At 39.5% G+C, this 17316-nt stretch overlaps 1 protein-coding gene across 10 annotated transcripts in view; it reads left to right on the top strand.

Moving 5' to 3' along the window:
* DOCK9 (dedicator of cytokinesis 9) overlaps nucleotides 1–17316 on the top strand; it is a 360039-nt gene that overhangs the window by 58572 nt on the left and 284151 nt on the right. The window lies entirely within an intron of this gene.

Genomic DNA, 17316 nt, shown 5'->3' with positions numbered 1-17316 from the left:
TCCTTTAGCTCATGACATGCCATTAGCTTCCCTCTGTGTATCCTCTCCTTCCAGTCTGTAACAGGATAAGAGCTGTCCATAAATGTTTGGTGAGTGAATACTTGAATTCTGGGGATCCATGAATATTTTATGTTGCCACTAACTCTCTAGTCTAATATTTGGATTGAATTTTGAAGTAAAACATTCTGTTTACACAATCACAGTACATATTTGTCTGAAATTTATGTATTCCTGACTATGATATCTTTGGCTTCTCAGAGAGCCAGTGTCAATTTTTTTCTCTTTCCACTCAGGTCTCAGCAATGCTTGTAGATGTCCCTCCTGCTGAGTGTGACATAAAAAGAACTGTGTAGTGATAGCTAACATTTATGGAATAGTTACTATGCTAGAGGTAGGTACTGTTACTGTCCCCCTTTAACAGAGGAAAAACTGAGCCTTAGAGAGGTTAAGTAATATTTTTTAGTAAGTAGTGGAACTGGAACTCCTCATACTAGAACTGTCTGACTCCAGATTCCCTCTGGACTTTGAGAACCCTCTCAGTATTATAAAAAAAATATATAACTTGCATAAAGCAGTCCATACAGATATTTAAAATTAAGGTAGTATAATGATACTTGGCCTCCTTGATAGTGTTGCTGTACTGATGACTGAGCAAATGTGGAGGAGGAAAAAGAGTCTGTTACCAAGAATGGGCTGATGTTCCCCTCTTGTGTAGAAAACTTCTCTGCTAGACAGAGGCCTTTTCTTCTACTAAGCATAATGCTTGTTGAAAGAGTGGTATCATTTTGTAGAGAATAGCCTTTATGCTTTAATATTAATAATATTCAATTAAAGTATTACATATATGTCTTTCTAACATGTTTCTTATTTGTAACATTTTCCCATAGTTTCATTTGAGAATGGAGTTTTATTCTATTTAGTAGTTAAAAATCAAACAATTCCCAAGTGTTAAAAAATAAAAAAATTTTTTCTTCCCATGTGTCATGGTTGACAATAGTGACATTTAAAAGTTAGATTGTAAAGCCATTTTAACACCCATAAAATATAGGGTTTATTTTGTGAGCTGGAATGTTAAGACTTTTAAGATCCTGTCGTATTTATGGGCACTTTATTAACATAATTATTGAGTGTCCAAAACAATATATTTTCTAACTTCAAAAAGTAAAGTATTTTATTTACTGGATCTGTTGCTCAAACAGATGTTGTTTTTAAAATAATGCATTAAAAAATTAATCTATAAAAGATGTTTCATGATTGGTCTTTAATTTCATGCTGGGTATAGTATAGCAAATGAAATAGCACAGATTTTTATTTAGAAATTCTCAAAGGCAGTAAGTAGATATAAATAAAGTAGTTTATAAAGTTAAGTTGCCCTTTTTATGTTTTAACAATTATTCAGAGGTTGATGTGGAACAGTAATTGTCAAGCACCAAATGTGCATATAACTTTCAAGATATCCAATAGATATTATATATTTATGAGTTTTTCATTGTGTTTTGAGAAATTCTCATAGTGCAATTAGGAGAACTTTGGTTCATCCACTAATGCTTGATAACTTCTAGTTACTACTTATCTTTTTTGTTCTTAACCCCCCTTTGAAGAATATACATGTGCACACTGAGTGTAAATGTGCTTTCCAGTTGGAGAAGCCAAAAACGGCATGGGGGACAACTGAAATTTCTTTTTCTTCCCCAAACAACAGTGTGAAATGCATGTTCTTCTTCCCTTTTTTTCAGGAGTCAGTTTTGTTTTGAGTTAAAAATGGCACAATGTCAGCTTTTCAGCTTAATAATTAGAGTATTTTGATAACTTTAGAACAGAGTGAATTAGATTGGTTCAAACTAAAACAGGTGAGTGTACATGTGAGTCTTTGTGTGAAATTGCTATCATAAAGACCTTTTCTTTAAATACTTTTATTGAGGATAAATGACATACATTAGACTACATTGACTTAAAATGTAAAATATGATAAGTTTTGACATCTATAAAACCATCACCACATTCAAGATAGTGAACATACCGATCATTTCCAAAGTCTCCTTGTGCCCTTTTGTATGTAATCCATTCCTTTTGTTACTTTCTCATTCCTAGGTAATCACAGACCTGCTTTCTATTTTTATAAATTAGTTTTTATTAAAAAATGGAGTCACATGTTGTGAACTTTTTTAAAAATGTATTTTATTTATTATATTGTTACAATAGTTCCAATTTTCTCCCCTTTACTTCCCTCCACCCAGCATCTCCCTCCTCCAGCAATTCCCCCCCAGTCCATACCCATGGTTCGTACATACAAGCTTTCCCACTTCACCCTTTCATATATTCTTCTTCTTCTTCTCTCTCTCTCTTTTTTTTAGTGAACATGTGATTAATTAATTATTTTAACAATAAGAAATAACTATCCCTCCCTCTCAGATATTAAGACCCTTTGTAATCTTGTAAAGGACAATGGGCGAAGGTCTCAAGCTCCTCTAGCTGCTTCAAGCTGGACATGGTCGTTGTCCTACCTACCCTTGGGTCCAGAAAACCCTAATAATAGTGGGGGTGTGGAGGGGAGGGTAGCCTTCCCACATGGGGAAGGATCGTGCAGACTCCAGGTCAGTTGGCTGTCTCCCGACAACGGCGTGCTTGGTTTAACAGACTGGCATCCTTGTTGTGTTCTGGGGGCAACAGATTTGGCAAAAAGGGTTAAAAGACATCATTCAATCCATAACTACTAGATGACAAAAGGCAGGGATTAATTTTTCAATGTTCCACATTAGGGGGAAAAAAAAAAAAAGGGTTCTTTGGAGGAAGGTGTGCTAGGCACATCTCACCTGTCCAAAACCCTTTTGCCTACGATACTTAGTTTGGGCTGAGGGAAATAGTTTAGGTTTCCCCCCTCTCAGACTTCTGGGTCCTTTCTGTCCAAGCCATTAGGATAGAAAAGAGAGACCAGTTTTAAAGTGAAGCCCACAGACCACCCCATTCTTCACCAACCCAGCCATTTAGTTCAGCCAAACCATTGAGTCTCAGGAGGCAGCACTGCGAGAGGATTAAGTGAGGCTTATACGTACAGACAATCACTCAGGTAATGCAGTCATAGGCTTATGACCTTTGAAAACAGAAAACACATGTTAATTTATGTAACATAACCCACAAACAAGTCTCTAAATCTGTAAGACTATCTTATTGGAAAGACATCCAGTTGCAAGGCACTTGACATTCTACTTGCCTGCAACTTGAATATCTTTGATGATATCACAGACATGGTTTAATTTTCAAGTGAAACCATATTTTAAATGAAAAGAAACTTTTAAGACGGTTAGCTGCACTACTTTATAGTCTACCACTGATCATTGTGATTTTCCTTGAATAATGATTTTTCTCCCTAAGATTACCCTCCTTGTCATTAAAGGGACTGCATTAAGTTCATTTTTAATTTATCCTGTTCATTTGCATAAACAGAACAAGAGCAGCAAATGATCATTTATGATCTTTAGTTCTGCTTTGCTGGAACTTACCCAAGGAACATTTAGGGTGACCCTCAGTCTGCTCTTCAGGGCACAGAAGGTGGGCCACATACCTGGCATTCATCCTTGCCTGTACACACCTGTCCTTTCCAAGTCTTTCTGGATTTTCATTGTGCCTTAAGGTCCCTTCTAGCCATCTTTCAGGAAAACAACCTTCGTTCCTTCCCTGGAAAGATTGCTGTGGACCGCACAACCAACCATGGTACCAGGCCTTTTATCTCGTGGGCTTTTATTACATTTGAAAGTCATTCCCAGTTCCTCAGGACTTTTTGGTAACAACCTCAGCCCAAGCATGTCTCCTTTAGGCTTGACATTCCAGTCAAAGACTTGGTCAAAAAAAAAGAAAAAAAAAGGAACCTCTATTAACAACTGGTCTTATTAGTTTTATGCAAAGAAACTTATGTCATTACTTACTTGTTTAGAATGCCAAACTCTGGAGGGATCAGATAGGGAGAAAAATATACAACGTGAAGGAAAATCTTTGTCCTAATATTCACTGAACTGGCATTTCCATTCTTCATATTTTCATTTTTCCCCCACTAAAAAAAATTTTTATTTGTTTTTCCGTTACAGTTGTCCCACTTTTTTCCCCCTCTTGCTTCCCTACACCCTGTCCCTCCCTTCCCCCACATTCAGTCCCCACTCAGTTGCCCATGTCCGTGGGTCATTTATACATGTTCTTTGACTTGACCCTTCCCCTTCTTACCCCCTTCTCTCCCTCCCACCCCCCCATTACTGTTAGTCTACTTCTTGTTTACATAGCTCTGGTTCAATTTTGCTCATTTGTTTGTGTTGTTCATTAGTTCCCTGTAATAGGTGACAGCATAAGGTATTTTTCTTTCGTTGCCTGGCTTATTTCGCTAAGCATAATTCTCTCTAGTTCCATCCATGTTGTTGCAAATGGTAGAAGTTCCCTCTTTCTTTCTGCTACATAGTACTCCATTGTGTAAATGTATCACAGTTTTTTGATCCATTCATTTACAGATGGGCATTTAGGTTGTTTCCAGCACTTGGCTATTGTAAATAGTGCTGCTATGAACATTGGAGTCCATAGGTTCTTTTGAATTAGTGTTTCAGGATTTTTCGGATATAATCCTAGCAATGGAATTGCTGGTTCAAAAGGCAGTTCCATTTTTAGATTTTTGAGGAAATTCCAAACTCTTTTCCATAGTGACTGCACCAGTCTGCATTCCCACCAGCAATGCACCAGGGTTCCCATTTCTCCGCATCCTCTCCAGCACAAGTTGTTTGTTGATTTGTTGATGATGGCTATTCTGACTGGTGTGAGGTGGTATCTCATTGTGGTTTTTATTTGCATCTCTCTGATGGCTAGTGATGTTGAGCATACTTTCATATGTCTATGGGCCCTTGTATGTCTTCTTTGGAGAAGTGTTTGTTCAGGTCCTTTGCCCATTTTTTAATTGGGTTGTCTTTCTTCTTGGTGTGGAGTCGTATGAGTTCTTTATATATTTTGGAGATCAATCCCTTGTCTGAGATGTCATTGGCGAATATATTTTCCCATATGGTTGGTTTCCTTTTCATCTTGCTGATGTTTTCTTTTGATGAGCAGAAACTTTTTAGTTTGATGTAGTCCCATTTGTTTATTCTTTCCTTTATTGCCCTTGCCTTAGGAGATATATCAGTGAAAATGTTGCTACGTGGGCTATCTGAAATTTTCCTGCCTATTTTTTCCTATAGGACTTTTATGGTATCACGGCTTACATTTAAGTCTTTGATCCATTTTGAGTTTATTCTGGTGTATGGTGTAAGTTGGTGGTCTAGTTTCATTTTTTTGCATGTCCCTGTCCAGTTCTCCCAACACCATTTGTTGAAGAGGATCTTTTCACTCCATTTAATGTTCTTTCTCCCTTTGTCAAATATTAGTTGACCATATGAACCTGGGTTTATTTCTGGGCTCTCAGTTCTGTTCCATTGATCTATATGTCTGGTTTTATGCCAGTAGCAGACTGTTTTGATTACCGTGGCCTTGTAGTATAGTTTGATATCAGGTATTGTGATTCCCCCTATTGTGTTCTTCTTCCTCAAAATTGCTGTGGCTATTCAAGCTCTTTTTTGGTTCCATATAAATATTTGAAATATTTGTTCTAGGTCTGTGAAATATGTTGCTGGTGTTTTAATAGGGATTGCATTGAATCTATAAATTGCTTTGGGTAGTATGGACATTTTAATGATGTTGATTCTTTCCATCCATGAGCATGGTATCTGCTTCCATTTATTTGTATCTTCTTTAATTTCTTTCTTCAGTGTTATATAGTTTTCTGAGTACAGGTCTTTTACCTCCTTGGTTAAGTTTATTCCTAGGTATTTTATTTTTCTTGTTGCTATGGTAAATGGGATTTTTCTTTCAGTTTCTGTCTCTGAGTTTTTATTGTTGGTGTATAAAAATGCCTTCGATTTCTTAATATTGACTTTGTATCCTGCTATTTTGCCAAATTCTCCTATTAGGTTGAGCAGTTTTTTTTTGTGGAGTCTATAGGGTTTTCTATGTACACTGTCATGTCATCTGCAAATAATGACAGTTTTACTTCTTCTTTTCCAATTTGGATGCCTTTTCTTTCTCTTTCTTGTCTGATTGCTGTGGCTAGAACTTCCAAGACTATGTTGAATACGAGTGGAGAGAGTGGACATCCTTGTCTTGTTCCTGATCTCAGGGGGAATGCTCTCAGTTTTTGCCCATTGAGTATGATGTTGGCTTCAGGTTTCTCTGTACGGCCTTTATTATGTTAAGGTATGCTCACTCTATTCCCATTTTGCTGAGAGTTTTATCATAAATGGGTGTTGTACTTTATCAAATGCTTTTTCTGCATCTATTGATATGATCATGTGGTTTTTGTCTTTCATTTTGTTTATGTGGTGTATTACGTTTATTGATTTGCGAATATTAAACCATCCTTGCATCCCTGGGATGAATCCTACTTGATCGTGGTGTATGATCTTTCTAATGTGTTGCTGGATCCGGTTTGCCAATATTTTGTTGAGGATTTTAGCATCTATGTCCATCAGCGATATTGGCCTGTAGTTTTCTTTCTTTGTTGTGTCTTGACCTGGTTTTGGAATTAGGGTTATACTGGCTTCATCGAACGAGTTTGGGAGTCTTCCCTCTTCTTGTATCTTTTGGAATAGTCTGAGGAGGATAGGAGTTAGTTCTTTCCTAAATGTTCTGTAGAATTCACCTGTGAAGCCATCCGGTCCAGGGCTTTTGTGTGCTGGGAGTTTTTTGATTACTGCTTCAATTTCACTAGCTGTTATTGGTCTATTCAGACTTTCTGCTTCTTCTTGATTCAGTTTGGGAAGACTGTAGGTTTGTCCATTTCCTCTAGGTTGTCAAATTTCTTGCCATACAGTTGTTCGTAATAATTTCTTATAATCTTTTGTATTTCTGTTGTATCAGTTGTGATTTCTCCTCTTTCATTTCTGATTTTATTTATTTTGGTCCTCTTTTTTTTCTTGATGATCCTGGTTAAAGGCTTGTCAATTTTGTTTATCTTTTCAAAGAACCAGCTCCTAGTTTTGTTGATCTTTTGAATTGTTAGTTTAGTCTCTATGTCATTTAATTGTGCTCTGATCTTGATGATTTCCTTCCTTCTACTTGATTTGGGCTTTGCTTGTTGTTCTTCCTCTGGTTCTTGTAGCCGTAGGGTTAAATTTTTTATTAGAGATTCTTCTAGCTTTTTTAGGTAGGCCTGTATTGCTATGAACTTTCCTCTCAGGACTGCTTTCGCTGTATCCCATAGGTTTTTGGTTGTTGTGTGTTCATTATCAGTAGTTTCCAGAAACTTTTTGATTTCTTCCTTGATGTCATTGTTAACCCATTCATTATTTAATAGCATGTTATTCATTCTCCATGAGTTTGAATGTTTTTTGAGTTTTTTTCTTGAGGTTGATTTCCAATTTTAAGCTATTGTGATCTGAGAAGATGCTTGATATAATTTCAATTTTCTTGAATTTGTTAAGGCTTGTTTTGTGTCCTACCATGTGGTCTATCTTTGAAAATGTCCCATGTGCACTTGAGAAGAATGTATATTTAGCTTCTTTGGGGTGAAAACTTCTAAATATATCGACTAAGTCCATTTGACCTAGAGTGTTTTTCAGTGCCTCAATCTTTGGTGTTTCTTTGCTTCGAAGACCTGTCCATTGTTGACAATGGGGTGTTAAAGTCCCCTACTGTGAGTGTGTTGCTGTTGATATACTTCTTGTAGTCTTCTAGTATTTTCCTTATATATTTGGGTGCTCCTAAGTTCGGTGCATATATATTTATAAGGGTTATATCTTCTTGATGAATTTTTCTCTTAAGTGTTATGAAATGTCCTTCTTTGTCTCTTTTTATGGACTTTGCTGTGAAATCTGTTTTGTCTGATAGAAGTATTGCTACCCCAGCTTTCTTTTCATGTTTATTTGCTTGAAATACTTTTTTCCATCCCTTTACTTTCAGTCTGTGTAGGTCTTTTGTTCTAAGGTGTGTTTCTTGTAGACAGCATATATGTGGGTCATTCTTTCTAATCCATTCAGCTGCCCTATGTCTTTTAATTGGAGCGTTTAATCCATTTACATTTAAGGTTATTACCAATAAGTACTTATTCATTGTCATTTTTCCCCTTTGTACTCGTGTTCTTCTCTGTCTCTCTCTGTTTCTTTATCTTCTTAAAGCAGACCCTTTAGCATCTCTTGCATTGCTGGTTTGGTGGAGATGTATTCTTTTAGCCTTCTTTTGTCTTGGAAACTCCTTATTTCACCCTCCATTTTGAATGAGAGCTTTGCTGGGTATAGTATTCTAGGTTGTAGGCCTTTGTTTTTCATTGCTTGGAATATTTTTTGCCATTCCCTTCTGGCTTGTAGTTTTTATGCTGAGAAATCTGAGGACAGCCTTATTGGAGCTCCCTTGTATGTTATTAGTTGTTTCTCTCTTGCTGCTTTTAGGATTCTCTCTTTGTCTTTGAATGTTGCCATTTTAATTATGATGTGTCTTGAGGTGGGCCTGTTGGGGTTCATCTTCATTGGGACCCTCTGTGCTTCCTGGATTTGCGTGACTCTTTCTCTCCTCATGTGAGGGAAGTTTTCTGTCATTAGATTTTCAAGGAGGTTTTCTATCCCTTGCTCTTCTTCGTCTCCTTCTGGAATTCCTATGATACGGATATTATTATGTTTCATGTTGTCCTGCAGCTGTGTTAGAACCTCTTCAGTCTTGTTCAGTCTTTTTTCATTTTGTTGCACCGTCTGGGAGTTTTTGTGTTCGGTGTCCTCCAGCTCGCTGATCTGATCTTCTCCTTCCTCTAGCCTGCTTTTAATTCCTTCTACTGTGTTCTTCAATTCAGAGATCATATTCTTCATTTCCTCCTGGCTCTTATTCGTAGCTTCTATGTCCTTTTTCATGCCCGTGTAATTCTCTGTGAGTTCATTGTAGTTTTTCTGGAGTTCCTTGTAGTTTCCCTGGAGTTCTTTGTAGTTTCCGCTGAGCTCATTCAGCTTCTCCATAATCCATGTTTTGTATTCTGTATCTGATATTTTGCTCCCCTCTATTTCATTTAGCACTCTCTCTGGGTATTCTACCTTTCCTTTTGATGGGGGTTGTTTCTCTGTCTCCCCATTTTTGTGATTACTATTGTTTGTTGGTGCTTCTTAGAATGATCTGCACTTCCTGGATCTGCCTCTGGTAACATCTGATCATGTACCAGACTGACCCTATGCAGCCTATTGGAGACTTCCAGGGATCTACTGCCTTTGTCTGTCTTCTTTAGTTGTTAATCTACTCATTCTGTCATTAGCCCTCAGGCTTAAGGACTGTGGGTGTGGCAGCTTAATTCCTGTAGGCAGGGCTTTTATTTCCCCTTAGTCTGATGCCACTTGGAGGGGAATGGTCTGTCTGCTGTACTGAGGATGAGTCAGCACTGGCTTTTCCTGGGAGGAGATTAGTGTAGCTTCCACTTACTCCTCCGCCATCTTGGATCTCCGTCTGTTGTCCTTGATGTTATTTCTTTAATCTGTCTGGTTGTATTTTAGCTACTCTTTTGTGGGTCTTTTTCTCTGGTTAGTTGATTGAGAGTCACTCTGCCCACCTTGTCTTGAATTGTGGTGGTGCTGCTAAAACATAATCACACAATCCAGGCAAGAAATCCACACCCTCAAATATCTCCCCCAACTACAATCTCACTGTAGGTTGCAAATGAGCCCGTATTAATATACTTGTGGAGATATAACGACTCTTATTTCGTAGGAGAAACAGGAGTTGTTTTAAATGAAGGAAGGGTATTTTTTGAGCTGTAAGTTGATAGAGTATTAATATTAGCAATTGGGATCAAGGTTATGTAAGACAGCAATTAACACTTACACTGTATGTTTGAAAAGGAGGAGAGGGTTACAGTGTGTAGTCAGAAAGTGGAAGTGTATAGTATTAGGATTATATAATCGGTATATGCTATATGTTTAGCATGGAAGGGAGGATAGACACAACAGACATCGAGGCAGACAGAGAGCCAGAAATTGAAGGAGAGGGCTGAGGAGGTTAGAAGGTAGGAAACAGAATGAGTAAGAACTTTTCAAGAATAAAAATACAGAGTAGAAAATAGCAAGACAGGAAGGGAGAGAGGAAAGAGAGAAAGTATAGAAGAGAAGGGTAGGAGAGAGAATGAAAGAAGAGGGGGGACTGGATTAAAATTAAAAAATATATATTATTAAAAAATTAGGATATTAAAACATGATATAAAATAGCAAAATAGAAAAAGAGAATATATAGAAAGAGGAATAAGAGATGGGTAAGCAAGAGGATGGGGGAGGGAAAGAACACGGGGGAGGGAAGGAAATCAAGAGGAAGAGTATATGTTAGGGAGGGAAAGATTGAAATTGAAGAGTTGACAAAAGATAGGATGAAGGACAGAAATACAAGAGGGAGAGAAAGAAGTGAGGGATTGGGCTGGAAAGACAGAAGGGTTAAGAAGGGGAGGGTGAAGGGGGAGGGGAATAGATTAGAACTAAAATTTGAATGTTAAAAGCTTAGAATATAAAGTGGAATAGGGAGAGAGAAAGAAAGAGAGAATATTTATAGGGAGAGAAGGAAAATAAGGGCAAGGGAGGAAAGAAAAACGAATGTAGACTGAAGGGGGACAAAATAAAGAAAGGAATTTAATAAAATTGAAAGTGTTTAGCGCAGAGAAAGGAGAGAGAGAGAAAGGAAATGGAGGGAGGACGAGGATAAGGGGGAGGGAAGGGGATTAGAAGAAGGGAATAGGAAGGAAAGGGAGAGGACTTAAAATTTAAAAATTAACAAAGAATAGGATGAAGGGGAGACATGCTAAGTGGAGAGAAGGGAGGGAAGAGGAGGGGAGAAAAGGAGAGAGAATAAGAAAGGATGGGAGTGGCAGTTAGAGAGATAGTAAGAAATAAAAGAATGAGAGGATTTTAACTCAATTCAACTTTTAGGCACAGTCTCTGGGTATTTTTGGTTTGTTTGTTTTTTGTTTTTCCTTCCTTCCTTCCTGAGTCCGCCCCTATTAAAAATTCCATGGGTTTCAAATCTTTTCTGGTTGGTTTGCTGGCTGTGGGAAGGTCCTGCTTGATTCTGGGATTGCTAGTCTTATTTGTGGGCCTACCGCCGCTCTGCTGTGAGCTGAGTTTAGTTGTCCCCTCCTGAGGCACCCTCAGCCCTCCTCAGGCTTGTCCAGCTACTCCTTCCTCCTATTGGTCCAGCCTGTGCCTGCCAGCAATCCCTGCCCTGCCTCCAGTCGTGTCTCTATTCCCAGGCTACAGCTTTTGCTCTCTTCCCTGTCTATATGCCTGCGCACCCTACCTCTCTCCCTGTCTCAAGATCATCCTTTTGTTCTGCAGGACTCTGGCACAGTCACTCAAAGCGCCAGGCCCAGTGGCACTCTCCTGCCCAGGACCTCTCCCCTAGTCTGGAGCTCTGCAGCAGCTTTCCCCCGTGGGCTCTTCTCCTTGCCCCAAAACTGTCTCTCTTCCGAGCTACAGCTTCCGCTGCCTTCCCTGTCTATAGGCCTGCACGCTCTATCTCTCTTCCCGCCCCGGCACCGTCCCTTTGTTCTGCAGGATTCTAGTGTGGTCGGTCAGCGCAGCATTCTCCTACCGAGGAGCTCTCCCCTAGTTTGGAGCTCCGCGGCAGCCTTTCCTTGCAGGCCCTTCTCCCCGCCCTAAAACCGTCTCCACTCCAGAACCACTGCCTCTGCTCTCTTCCCTACTTACATGCCCTGCGCGCCCTATTTCTCTCCTAGCCCCAAACCCGCCTTTTGTTCCTTGGGATTCTAGTGCGATTGCTCAAAGCACCGGGGGGCATGCACTGCTCTCTTGCTCAGGAGCTCTCCCCCGGTCCGGATTTTCGCAGCAGCTTTTCTGTGCGGCTTGTCTCCTTGCCCCAAAACTGTCCCTTTGTTCTGTAGGGCCCTAGCGCAAGTGCTGCGCGCGCCCAGAATGCTGTGCTTTCGGTCGGAGGTTGCAGCTGAGGAGGTTTCCCTCCAGACTCAGATCACACAGTTTCTCCCAGTCCTGGCTGTTCACTGTTCTCTCCCTCCTCTGGCTTTTTTGGCCAAATTCTCTCCCTAACTCCCTACAAGAATTCACTTATCGGCGTGCCCCTAGCAGGGGGAGCCTCCAAGGAGCTCTAGGCTAGTGAGCTCTCTGGCTTGGTACTGCAGACGCACCGAATACCGGAATGACTCAGCCTGCAGTGTGTGGTAAACCCCTCCACCCCCCTCCACGCTGCTCCCACGCTCTCCTCCCTGTTCACGCTATCGGAGATCCACACTCACTCAGTCACTCCTCTCCGCATTTGTTCCCGGAGTCTCTCCTTAACAGGAGCGAGCTGAGAACACTGCCCCTAGTCCGCCTCCATCTTCTTCTATCTTGTGGACTTTTTTGATGTCACTTCTTTCATGCAGCATAGTTATTTTGAGATTCATGTTGTTTCATATTTCAGTAGTTCAATTCTTTTTATTGATGAGTAACATTTGCTTAGATAGCTATACTATAATTTATCCATCAGTCAATCGGTCATTTAACATGGACATTTGGATTGTTTCCAGTTTTTTATTATAGATAAATTTGCCATGGATATCTATGTATAAGTTTTTTATGGGTGCATGTTTTAATTTCTTTTGAGTAAAAATCTAACAGTATAAATGGAGGCAAATACCATGTTCTTGGATGGGAAGAATCAACATCATTAAAATGGCCATACTACCCAAAGCAATTTACAGATTCAATGCAATCCCTATTAAAATACCAATGACATATTTCACTGACCTAGAACAAATACTCCATAAATTCATATGGAACCAAAAAAGATCTCGAATAGCAAAAGCAATCTTGAAACAGAAGAACACAGCAGGAGGAATCACGATACCAGACATCAAACAATACTACAAAGCCACTGTGATCAAAACAGTCTGGTACTGGCATAAGAGCAGACATATAGATCAGTGGAACAGAATTGAAAGCCCAGAAATAAACCCAGGCCTCTATGGTCACCTAATCTTTGATAAAGGAGGAAGGAACATAAAATGGAGTGAGAAGAGCCTCTTTAACAAATGGTGCTGGGAGAACTGGACAGGGACGTGCAAAAAAATGAAACTAGACCACCAACTTACACCACACACGAGAATAAACTCAAGATTGATTAAAGACTTAAATGTAAGCCGTGATACCATAAAAGTCCTAGAGGAAAACATAGGCAGGAAAATTTCAGATATCCCACGTAACAATATCTTCACGGATACATCTCCTAAGGCAAGAGAAATAAAGGAAAAAATAAACAAATGGGATTACATCAAGCTAAAGAGTTTCTGCTCAGCAAAAGAAAACATCAGCAAGATGAAAAGGAAACCAACCATATGGGAAAACATATTTGCCAATGATATCACAGGCAGGGGACTAATCTCTAAAATATATAAAGAGCTTATACGACTCAACATCGAGAAAACAACCCAATTAAAAAATGGGCAAAGGACCTGAACAAACATTTCTCCGAAGAGGACATACAGAAGGTCCATAGGCACATGAAAAAATGCTCAACATCATTGGCCATCAGAGAGATGCAAGTAAAAACCACAATGAGATACCACCTTACACCTGTCAGAATGGCCATCATCAACAAATCAACAAACAACAAATGCTGGCGAGGATGTGGAGAAACAGGAATCCTACTGCACTGTTGGTGGGAATGCAGACTGGTGCAGCCACTATGGAAAACAGTATGGAATTACCTCAAAAAACTAAAAATGGGACTGCCATTTGAACCAGTGATTCCACTGCTAGGATTATACCCGAAAAATCCTGAAACCTTAATTCAAGAGAACTTATGCACCCCTATGTTCATAGCAGCCCTGTTTACAATAGCTAAGTGCTGGAAACAGCCTAGGTGCCCGTCTGTGGATGAGTGGATCAAAAAACTGTGGTACATCTACACAATGGAATACTATGTAGCAGAAAGAAAGAAGGAACTCCTGCCATTTGAGACAACATGGATGGAATTAGAGAGAATTATGCTTAGTGAAATAAGCCAGGCAAAGAAAGCAAAATACCATATGATATCACCCAATACAGGAAACTAAAGAGCAACACAAACAAACGAATAAATAGGCAAAGACTAGAATAGTAGTCAGTAGGGGGGAGTGGGGAGGGAGAGAAGGGAGATAAGTAAGGGAAGGGTCAGGTCAAGGAACGTATATGAATGACTCATGGACATGGACAACGGGGAGGGATATGATTGTGGGAGAAGGGATGGGCTGGGAGGGGGGAGCAATGGGGGAAAAATGGGACAACTGTAATTGAAAAATCAAAAAAAAAATTAACTCAAAAAAAAAATGATGAAGATTAGTAACTGCAGTAATATCAAGGGACTATAGAATCTCTTTGAGCTTCTAAGTCGGGTCTGTGTTAGACCTGCTGGGTGAGTGTTCCCTGAGAGCTCCTTCTTTGATTACTTGTTAGGGGAGCCACCTCACTGGGTCCTTACATATGTTGGGGGAAAATGAGAATGGGAGAGGAAGAAAATTTAGAGTACAATTTTAATCAGTTGAGTGAATTCATCTTTGATTCTTGAAAGCTTGTGACCTTTATAATCTCTTTTTAATGCTGCTATTCTGGGTAGAAGTATGGGATAGCAAATGAATGCTTAAGGATTGCGTGAACTGAGCAGTATTGAAAATAAGCATTTCCCTCATCCTGAGGATCTTACATTAATCCACTAGATGGAGCACACACTTTGAATATATTCCATGATTAGAAGTTGGAAGAAAAGATCTGGTCTTCACATCAGAGTCATATTGCAGACTGCCCCTCTCCCCCCGAAGTTGGTCAGGCATTTTGATCTGTGTTTTTGTTTGTTTTTTACCTCTATAAATTTTTCTTTTACTTACTACCTCTGCGTAAGGAACATATGAGGTTCTTTGGGGGCCTTACAGAGAGGCATCATGGTAGAGTAGAAAGTTCTAATTTTCATGTCTGGGGATGAACGATGTAGATGTTCTAGTTCAGACACTCAGTACTCTGTTTGATCATGTCATCCTCAGACATCTTTGAACCTCAGTATCTTCACTTGTAACTAAGCTATATGTAAGATGTACCTCATACATGTTAGGTATTTTGGGCCTTCCTGACCATCCCTTTAGCTTATCCGTGTAACCAAACTTTCTACCCCCCCCCCTTTTTGTCTTACTGAAATTGCACTCATAGTCAATGTCTGTAGAGTGGAAAATCCATCAAACTGCATGACCTGAAAGAATCTTTGAAGTAATTTAAATAAATCATATTGCAATGTCACTCACTGGTGAGCACACACTGGGGCAGCAGTTTCCTTTCCTCCCAAATGGCCTATTCTATTTTAAGGCAACACTGGTGATTAGAGAATTTTTGCATATTGGTTTTTCTAGAACTGCCCAGATTTTGAACATATAGTCTGTCTTCCATATTCAGATTTTCTGTTTTAGAGCTCAGAGGGAGCATTTGTCTTTACCTTCTCTGTGACTGGGCCTGGATAAATTAAATGATTTATAAGAAATAAAAGTAGCATATGGATCTTTCTCAGTTTTTAGTTCACACCTGATGGTTAGGAAAAGAGCCATTTATATTTAAATCTGTTACCGTGCTCAGCTATGTTAAAACATCATATTTCTTAAGATTTTTCGATTTCAAAGCAAGGAACTATTCTTTAACAATTGTTGACACATTTGCTCTTAAAAGGCAATGCTATCTTAGACCACTGCAATCTGCTATTAATGTTTAATGATGTGAAATTAAAACTTTCATTTTTAGGCAGCTTTGAACTTTCTATGGAAATGGGTAATTTCACCATTTACAATTTCTGTTCATAATTTTTTAAAAAAGATTTTATTTATTATTGTAAAGAGGGGGAGGAAGGGAGAAAAAGAGGGAAGGAAACATCAATGTGTGGTTGTATCTTGCATACCCCCAACTGGGGACCTGGCCCACAACTCAGGAGTGTTTCCTGACTGGGAATTGAACCAGTAATCTTTTGGTTCACAGGCCGGTGCTCAATCCACTGAGCCACAACAGCCAGGACATAATTTTTAATTAAATAGACATCTGCTGAATAAAGACTTTCACATGGGTTGACATCCTTTTTGATTGCCAAGTATAGAAGAGTGTGATATTTGGAAGCAGGTTCTTCAGATTTCTTTAAAAGTATGCAGATTTGGTATCTTCAATGAAAAAGCAACAAAACAACAAGCCCTCTTTAATTTATAGCATATAAATACATTTATAGTACCTTCCTTTTGGTTGATGAAAAGGACCTGGCCTCAGTCTTTTCTTTCCCAAATAGAGGGGCCTTAGGGTTTCATATATTTGAATGGGTTTTTGGATCAGTTTTAACAATAGTGTATAATCTCAACTGAATTTTCATTGGCACTGAAGTAACATTAAATATATTAATATAAGGCCATTTTCCTGTACATTGAGTGAGAAATTAAAACTGAGAAACTTTCTTGGACTGGGGCACTTAGCATAAGGATGAACTTTGATGTCCTGGTGACTTCCAGCCAGTGACTTACATTGGGGACTCTGACACATTAAAAGAAGAAATTTGTTTTTAACCATAAGGAGGATGACAACTCACCTCAAAACAAAAAAAAATCCCACAACTGCCAGAAAATCTAACTGTATGGAAGTCTGACAACCAAGGATTTAAAGAAGTCATATTCATTAAGATGGGTAGGAAGGGCAGAGATAGGGAGCTGGGGCAGAGAGGATTAACATGTGATGGAGTGAGCAATCCCAGCTGCAGGCCAGACTGCGCAGCCCAGGGTTCCAGCATCAGGAAAGTAAAGCCTCATAACTTGTGGCTGTAAAAACCAGTGGGGCTTGGGGATGTGGAAGAAACAGCCAGTCTCTTAGGAAAGTCTGTTTAAAGGGCCCTCACAGTCCTAGAATGTATGCATACCCACCTACTCTGGGAACTACCACCAGGGCAACAGCTAGAGGGGTTCCAGGTACACACAGGAAGTAGGTGAAGTGACTGGGAGTTTGGCAAGTGCTGAGCAAGCCTCCAGCAGCTAGGCAGTGGCATTTCTCTAACCCCTCCCCCACATACAGAGCCACAGAGTGGTGAAGAGGGTTGCCCTGCCCTGGAAAACACCTAAGGCTTCACCCCATACAACTTAACAGGTGCGCCAACGCAGGGAGTCAAAGCAGCACTACCTAATACACAGAAACAAACACAGGGAGGCTACCAAATTGAGGAGACAAAGAAATATGGCCCAAATGAAAGAACAGAACAGAACCCCAGAAAAAGAGCTAAGTGAAGTGGAGATAGCCAACCTATAAG

Source organism: Furipterus horrens, unplaced genomic scaffold (genome assembly GCF_987537825.1).
Source record: "Furipterus horrens unplaced genomic scaffold, mFurHor1.1.pri manual_scaffold_12, whole genome shotgun sequence".
In the NCBI taxonomy this organism is placed as follows: domain Eukaryota; kingdom Metazoa; phylum Chordata; class Mammalia; order Chiroptera; family Furipteridae; genus Furipterus; species Furipterus horrens.
This window is presented reverse-complemented; position numbering and strand designations above follow the sequence as displayed.